Source organism: Phalacrocorax aristotelis, chromosome 1 (assembly GCF_949628215.1).
Source record: "Phalacrocorax aristotelis chromosome 1, bGulAri2.1, whole genome shotgun sequence".
NCBI classification, from domain to species: Eukaryota; Metazoa; Chordata; class Aves; order Suliformes; family Phalacrocoracidae; genus Phalacrocorax; species Phalacrocorax aristotelis.
Genome location: NC_134276.1, coordinates 23,027,973 through 23,036,350, shown reverse-complemented (window position 1 = coordinate 23,036,350; position 8,378 = coordinate 23,027,973).

The following is an 8,378-nucleotide window of genomic DNA, read 5'->3' as shown; positions in this document are numbered from 1 at the left end:
AGAAGTGACCAAAATACCTGTCCTGACATTTCATAGCAGTCACCAGAGGCTTTGGGAAAACCCCGGAGGCATGCAAGCCTCATGATTGCCTTGGGGGATGTCACACTGCCTCACCACTCTATCTCAGCTCAGCATCTCCCCAAAATTATTCCTGATTTCTTTCTTATGTGTCCTTTTCCCCTTCATGATTGTGTACGAAGCTTGCAGCCTGAATCGTATGGGCTTTTAATTTCTAAACCACTTTGCTCTCCGGAGGAGGGTCATTTGCCTAACCAAAATGTAACTGTGGATGCTGGGTCATGCACCTTAGGTTGGTCGGGGCACACAGAATCCCCTCTCTCAGTGTAAGGTGGACAACATAATCCCACCTCAAACAACAGGAGACTTCAGATAAATGAAGTTCAGATAGCCACCCTGTCTGCCTTCCCCAAGGTCAGCTGGCTCAGCAGGGCTTTATCCACATTGGTTTACCTAAGATATTTACCCACGACCCAGGACTAAATCCCTTCAAATCAAGATTTCCACTCAGGCACTTCACCTTGGGTGGTGGGTCTCACATGACTGAAATTTTGTGGGGATCTTTCTGAAACAAAAACCAACAAAACCCACAGTCTGAATGCTGACTGAAGCCAAGTGGCTCCTCCTAACAAGGGATATCAGCAGACAACCTATGAAGTTTGGAGCTAGGATATTCTCACTGGCCAATTTCTCTGGTTATCTGTATTTTCCTGGTTAATTCAAGGTTTGAGGCTGTCCCCTAGGTCTAATGTATAACCAGAATCGTGCTGTATTTGGCTGGAGTCAATGGAACAAATTGGGTATTTTAGCTCACTGTTTATGTGGGGAAAGTTAGTGTAAAAAATATTTCGGAGTTCATAATCTGGTGTTTAAGTTACAGTGAAGCCTAAATATGGTGCTTTAATCATCAGCAGCTATAATTTCACTCTAGTATTTCTTTAAATTGTGTGGCTTGAAAGTCCAAAAGATAAGAAGTATTTCTCAGCAATGCAAATAGATGAAGAGCATGGGGTTCACCCAGAGGCCATTCCTCCAGCCAGGGCTGTGCTTACCTTTCCAGCTCCCAGGTAACCGGGAGGAAGAAAACAGGGAGTTCCCTCCAACCTCAGCTCTTTCAGATCTTTGGGGTGGTCAAGGTCTACCCCTCTGCAAAGATCCAGGGCAGCACCAGCATCCCTTTTCTGTGCCAACCTTGTAGATAAGTGGCCAGGGTTGTTCAGAGGTGGTCCCTAAGCTCTGCAAAGGGGAGGAATTCATGGCAAGAGTACAACAGGTAGCCATGGTCTGGGGTGAAGGGGTGGTGGGAAGAACTGCATAGTTTAGTTTGGGTATGCTGTGGGCTAGGCTTAGCTACATTCTTACACAAGAGTATGTATAAAGGGGGCTAAATAGTTTATTTCTAGGAGCTGAGCAGTTGGTGCCTGTCAGGGAGTGCTCTCCACAGTTGTGCAGGATTCATCTCACTAGATGTCTAACTTCAGTCTTGCAAAATGTAGGTGTTTAGCCTTAAGCTGGTCATCTGAGCTCTCTGAGCAAGCAAGGGAGATAGGCAAGCATCTCCTGAGCACAGTTCATCAGAGACCAGGTTTAATAACCCCCTGGAGGTACCTAACTCTCTCTGTTGACTATGCAGGTGGACATCTGGCTTGGAATAGATGCATGACATAGTGTGATCCTGTCTGGTAAAGAAATGCCCAGGAGAGGGAAATCTGTGTGAGCAAAATGACTGCGCAGGAGTCTCAGGCATGGTGCAGGCAACTCCCTTCCTTCTGCTGCCTGCCAGTGATTTCGGTCACACAGGTGGGCCCTGGCTCCTGCTGTCTAGGGCAGGGTGCGTGGGGCAGGTCAGCAGGACAGGACATGGGGTCTTCCAAGACAGGGGCTGGGTGTCCTCACAGGGCTTTTGCCTCTCAGAGCTGTCCCCCAAAGCCCCAGGTGACCCTCCAGCAAAGCGCTGTGCCTGGCTTTTTTCACAGGCGCTGTGACCTCGAAAATCCTCTTAGCCAGGTCAGCAGGTGCAGGTACATGAAAGTCCAAGGGCAGGATTTTGTCAAAGTCCACCCCTTTATGGCGCACAAAGGTCTGCTGCTGCAGCCAGATGGCTCCGCTGCACCCAGGGGTGAGGCCCCGAGAGCCGTGGGCTGCCCTGGCTCCGGATGGGTGGGGAGAGCAGAGCCCGCTCTGTCCTGGAAAGCACTTGTGCCCAAGCAAAGCATTGCATTTTCCAAAACCTGCTACAAACCAAGCGCCCAGCCACAGCGCTGGCTCCCAATGGCACCGGCGATGCTCAGAGGTGCAGTCTTGCAGCAGCTGGAGAGGCTCCAGCATCTGGTCCCAAACTAATGACTCAGATTATCTGGAAGCGTAAGTAGCAGAAGATACTGAGTGTTGTTACTCCTCAATAAAAGGTGCACATTATTTGATTCTAATTATATTTAGTTCAAGTTGCTTCCTAATGGTTAGCATTTGAAAGATTTGTCAACAATTTTCACTTTCTTTAAATGAAGGGTGATAGGCTTTTATAGCAGAGTATAAAGATATCAGCTGGGAAATCTATGGCCATCAATGGCTTTATTTTTTTCCCTTTACCTATTGATATAACCCTAATTTGACACTTGTCTGTTGAGGAAGCTTTTAAAGAGACTGCCAACACTGTAATGCAAGTTAAATTTAGATTGGTCTTACAGCTCACTTAAGGCCCAGTAAAGTGATAATTAAATCCACTGTTGTAGCTGTAAACTCTCAAGTACCTGGAATTAGCTCTATTCCTGCCATTGGAATAGAGCTTCATCAGAGTTTATGCTGTCCCCTGCCTCAGGGCCCCTCCAGATGTGGAGTGGAGGTGAGCATCTGTCTGACCACACTGCCCAGACCCTGCAGCCTCATCTGGCCCATCCAGCCTTGTGAAACACTGCATCGTGGCTGCCACAAGTTGCTTCTGAGCCTTGGCGCAAGGCTGGTATGACTATACATATCTCCAAATTCAAAACAGAGGCTCTAATCTGTGTCAAAACCATTCAGTTTATCAGAGAGAAAAGATAGACCTGCCCTGCTGTTGGGGCAGACAACAAATAATTTTATGTTATCCTATCTTGGCTTCTACTTTTTAGGCAGCATTAGTCATTTGACAACTGAAGCTAACAGACTTTGGCCAAGGTTTCATCGTGCCTGTGCTGAGCTCTGTAGCAGGGGAGAGCCCAGATGCCCCTTTACTTTTGTTGCCCACAAGCCAAGCATGCCGCAACCCCATGAGGACGGCGCAGCGTAAGCTCAGCGCTGGAGGAGAAAGGGAGTTGGAGGAGAAAGGGAGTTGGAGGAGACTGTGGCGGTCTGTCCTTCCCTCCTAATGACCGGTTTCTTGGGTCATTTCATTCTGCCTCTGTATCCCTGGCATCAGATTAGGAAACCTGGAGCAAGGCAGCTGGCTGGGAGACAGAGAAGGCCTTCTAGCAGCAGAACCATACATGTGCCACTTGGTCTGGGATGATGCCTCTGCTTTTTTCTTTGGTAGGGAAAGGGATCTAAAATACCTCAAAACTGCTTTCACAGATACCAAAAGGAAAGACCAGCACATCAAAGAAAGTCATGCAAAGGAGAACAGGTTTCAGGTTTGATCACTGTATCTCAACAGGTTGATTATGATGAAAAATCTTGAAACACATTCAGTGCTCTTTGCTGTCTCAGTTCAAGTTTTGTCTGATATCTTGTTTGAATTTCAATCATTATGATCATTAAATTTTCAGGCAAGCATCTGACATAATTTTTTAAGAACAATTACTTACTACTTTTATTATTTTCTTGGCATTCATGGTTCCCTCTGATCCATTAAATAGATAAAATTTTCGATACTTTCTCTCTGGAAAATATGTAGTACTAAAAATCATCAGTGAGCAGCAGTTAGAGAACCATGGAGCACAAAACAGAGTGACCACCAGGTGGAGGTGCTTTTCTCAAGCCCATGACTCAATGAGGATGGGATTCTTCCCACCTGGTTTTATACATGTGTCAATCAGAGACCTCTGCATCTGAGCTACCACCATATTTTCCTTGTGTAGTCGTGGGAGGGAACTTGATTTCTTTCATATTCCAGCCAGGCAAGTCATGCTGAGAAAGCGCCCAGTGCCACATCTTCCTTCCCATCACACAGCCTGACCTGGGCCTTCATTGGAAGAGGGGTCTGCTGAGGGGTACCAAGCCAAGGGAAAGCCGCTGAGCTGAAAATATAACAGGAGCTGGGCAAGGGAGGTATTACAGACACTTGTCTGTCCTTAGTCTTCCCTTGGCATCTGCCACTAAGAGTATCTGCTAGAGGCAGGCAGTAGATGGAGTTTGGGGCTGAAGCTGAATGATCAGTCTCCAGTTCTCATTTTATAAATTGAGAAACTGGCTGAGTGGCGCCCACCTTTGGTTCAATGCCAGCCCAGTGGGACAGTGCTGTGTCACATCCCTGCCCTGCTTGGATGCAAAAGGATGAGATAGCTCTGTCCTGAAGTAGCTACATTAGAGGAGCAGTTCAGTTTTCAGTCAAATGCCCTAAATTTAGCAGCCTGCCTATAGGTTGCTACATGCAAGCCCAGCCTCTAAGCTGGACTTACAGGCAGTGCTGTGGTCAGGGGAGCAATGCTGCCAACCCCAGGGCTACCAGGCTCGTCCTCCAAATCACTAGCCAAGCTCAGCAGGCTGCATTGATGAGATCTCTGTTGATGATGGGTGTGTTACATGCTTAGTGTGCAGGTGGATGGGTAAATGTGGATGTCTTAGTCTCAGGCTGAATGCTTTTATTGTAAAAAGGGGATAACTCATGTAAGTGCTAGTCAATATTAAAGCTTTTGGAGTTCAATCCTTGTACGGAATGCTTTGCAATGCAGCAAAGTCTATGTTGTAAGGCAGTAAGAGAGATTTATGCTGTTTAGAAAAGGACCATGACACATACGATGTCATTTCTAGAAAGTTGTTTAAAGTTACTGAAATTCAGGATGGCACAAAATGCAAGTGTTATAAAATTAAACTCATGACAATGAAGGGCCCTTTGATGCCAGAGGCTGTTGTCGCCTCCCACCGCTTCCAGGAGCGCTGCCACCCGTCGGGGTGTGGGGCTCTGCTCCCGCTGCTCTGCATGGCACATTGGGAAGCTCCCAGCCAGGGAAATGTGTTGCCACCCTTCTTGCCTGTTTTTTTTTTTTTTTTTTTTAGTGTTATAACCCCTGAAATTGTGCCCCAGGTCTAGGTGTGGAGGATGGAGGGCATCCTGGGAGGGCTGGGAGCTCCTAGAAGTTGAGCGTTAGAAGGAAGAGTGTGCCATGAGACCAAACCATGTTATTTTGTAACTTTCAAGTAGTTATTCTGCTGGCCTGGTACTTTGAGTTCAAGAAGGAGAGAGCTTGCCAGCTGCTGTCAAGCCAGGGCTGAGGAGCTGGGCTTTGTTTCTGGAGCAGGGATGCTGCTCCGTGCAGAGGCCCACCCCTCTGCAGTGCTGCTGCTCCTCTTTTCGGCTTCAAAGCATGTTTACTTCTTTCTCAGACCCATGCCTACACCGCTGGCAGAAGTGGGATGGCCCTGCCTGTAAGAGCTTTTGCATTTGTTATTTTCCCATCAGGCTTTCAGTTGACCTCATTAGACAGGACTTCAAGAAAGAACAAACTGTCCCTGCCCGGGAACTTTATATCCCATGACAGGGCAGTTGAAGCTACCGTCTGCCAGTCACCGGGGTGGCATCCATCATTTCTGTCTGCACAAATGAAACCAGTGTTCCTTCTTCTCTGCATCAGGGGCCACGTGGTGAAACCCTTTGCCTTGACCTTGTCTTTCCACTTCTGCCTCTCTGCAGGGTGTGAGGGTGTTACCCCAGCGCTGTGGGTTGGTGGACCAGCAGTCTTTCAGCAGCCTTGCGATTCCCAGCTTCTGCTTTCAAGCCTCCTGCTCCTGTCTCTTCTTCACTAGTGATCACAGGAGAGAAAAGCAGAGGATGGAAAACACCCTAAACAGGGACATTTTCATGAGAGACAGGAGCACAGCAAGGCACAAATTATCCCTTAACACAACCCAGAGTTAGACACTGTCCCATGGTATATGAAGACATGGCAAAATTTAATGCATTAGCGTTTCAAGAGTTACCAGTGCATCTCCCCTTGGCTACCTTCAGAAACACTTTTTAAATATTGAAAATCCCACTGAGACTTCACTATGAAACTTTAATGGAGACAGATTCTCTGAGTCTGCTGAAAGGATTTGTCTGCACCATATATTGCTGCATTTCAATTCATTTACTGGGCTTCTTTCTCCCCAGCACCTCTTTTCTGCATCTTTCTTCTCTTTCTTTCTTGGGCTAGTTCTGCTATTTGTTTCATTTTTCATCTCCTCTTTCTAGCCAGAATTAATTAAACTTTCTAGCCAGGTTTTTTCCCCGTTTGATTTTAGGTTAGATCTTTCCACTTTCTTCTGCTTTGGCTTCTACTTTGCATCTTCTCTTTCCTGTGGCTTTAGATGAGCTCTTTTTCTGGGTTTCCGTATTTTCTCTGACAACCAAGTTTGCAATGAATTGAATAGGTTAAAATGACCAGAGCGAACCATCCTCTGCCAGATCACTGGAGCTCCAGAGAACATCTAGCTACTCAGTCAAATGTGACAAAGCACAGGGTGAACATAGGTTATGGGGAAAGTCTTCCAGGGATCCTTAGATGCTGATAACCTGCCTGGCCCCCTTTAAGCGACATTTCACCTGAATTTAGGTGATTGCAATTTGGAATCTGTCTCTGAGGGATTTGTCTGACACCCTTTATAACCAAAGGCAAGAAATAGGCACTTTGGGGTATGATTCGTTGGACAGATTTTAGACAGCTGTTTGGATGTTAGACGTTTTTCTGTTTTCTACCTAACCTATTCCACAGAGCCTTAGGCAGTAACTGTTTAGGTTTTCCTGCTGTGATCACTTAATTCCTGTGGCGTTTTCTCTGAATACACAGATTGTTCAGCATCTTTCTTGAGCTGTGGACATTAGATATGAACACAATATCCAGGCGGTGCTTGTACCATATAGGCTCATGCATGGCTGGTCCTATGACTGGGCAATGGAGTATTGTGGTGCAGTGGATGGGAAACTTGTCACCAGATCATGCTGCAGCATGGGGACCTCAGGTGCCTTCCTCAGCGCCCTGTGTCCTGCAGCACTGGAGCAGCTGGGAGTGACCAACTCAGATAAGAAGAGCTCTGGTGATCAAGAACAAATCTTTTAATCTGAAAATGTAACTATAAAGGAAAGAAGAAAAAAGAACAACAAAACTACGTAACAGTTTAACCTCAGTGTGTTCTATTGTGTCCCCCTTGAGGAGACCTGCCAAGAAAAAGTTGCTAGTTCAGAAGAAATTAAGCAGAAATTACATATTGCCCATATTTGGTCTCTGATACCACATTGTTAACTGGGGATGCAGATGTACCTCATGAACACACATTACTTTTGTGAGATTCAATTCCTGATAATCCTCACCAAAACTGTTACCAAGGGCAGGGAGTGGGGTTGTGATGTGTTGGTCCCAGCCAGTAGCCAATGACCTACACATCTGCTCACTCTCCCCTCTCCTGAGTGATGGAGAGGAAATAGGAGGAAGGCTAGAAGACTCATGGATCGAGATATAGGCAGTTTAGGAGATGAAAATAAAGTGCACATGCAAACAAAGGGAAGAAATGGATTTGTTTTCTTTATCCCCTTGGCAGGCAGATGTTTTGCTACCTCCTGGAAAGCAGGGCCTCAGCACACGTAAAGGTTACCTGGGGAGACACATGCCATAACCATGAATGTCCACCCCCTTCTTCTTTCCTTGAGCTTTTACTGCAGCACGCAATGTTGTATGGCATGAAATAACCCTTTGGTCAGCCTGCCTCAGCTATCCTGGCTGTGCTCCCTCGAGCTTCTTGCTGACCTCCAGCCTACTTGCTGGTGGGGCAGAGTGGGAAAAAGAGAAAGCCTCAATGTGGTGCAAGCGCTGCTCAGCAACAGCCAAAACACTGGTGTGTTATCAGCACTGTTTTACTCAGAAATGAAAAAGTCAGCACTGTATGGGCTGCTACGGAGAAAATTAAGTGTTCCCCAGCCAGGCCCAGTACAGGCAGTCAGCTGGGACGCTCAGCATGTAGGCAAGTATCTCCAGCTGACTTGTCCTCTGAGCTCCCATGATAGATCAGGGGGTTTCCAGGGGCTCAGCTGACACATGGAGGTCTGCCAGCCCTCCAGCCACTGCTTCCTGACAGCAAGGGTCTCCATAAATCCTGTCCCACATCTGCCAGTCCCAAATAAATGCCTTGGAAACCCTTGGAGTCAAAGGGATGGTGCCACCATGCACATGCAGATGCCTGCATTTCCTCTC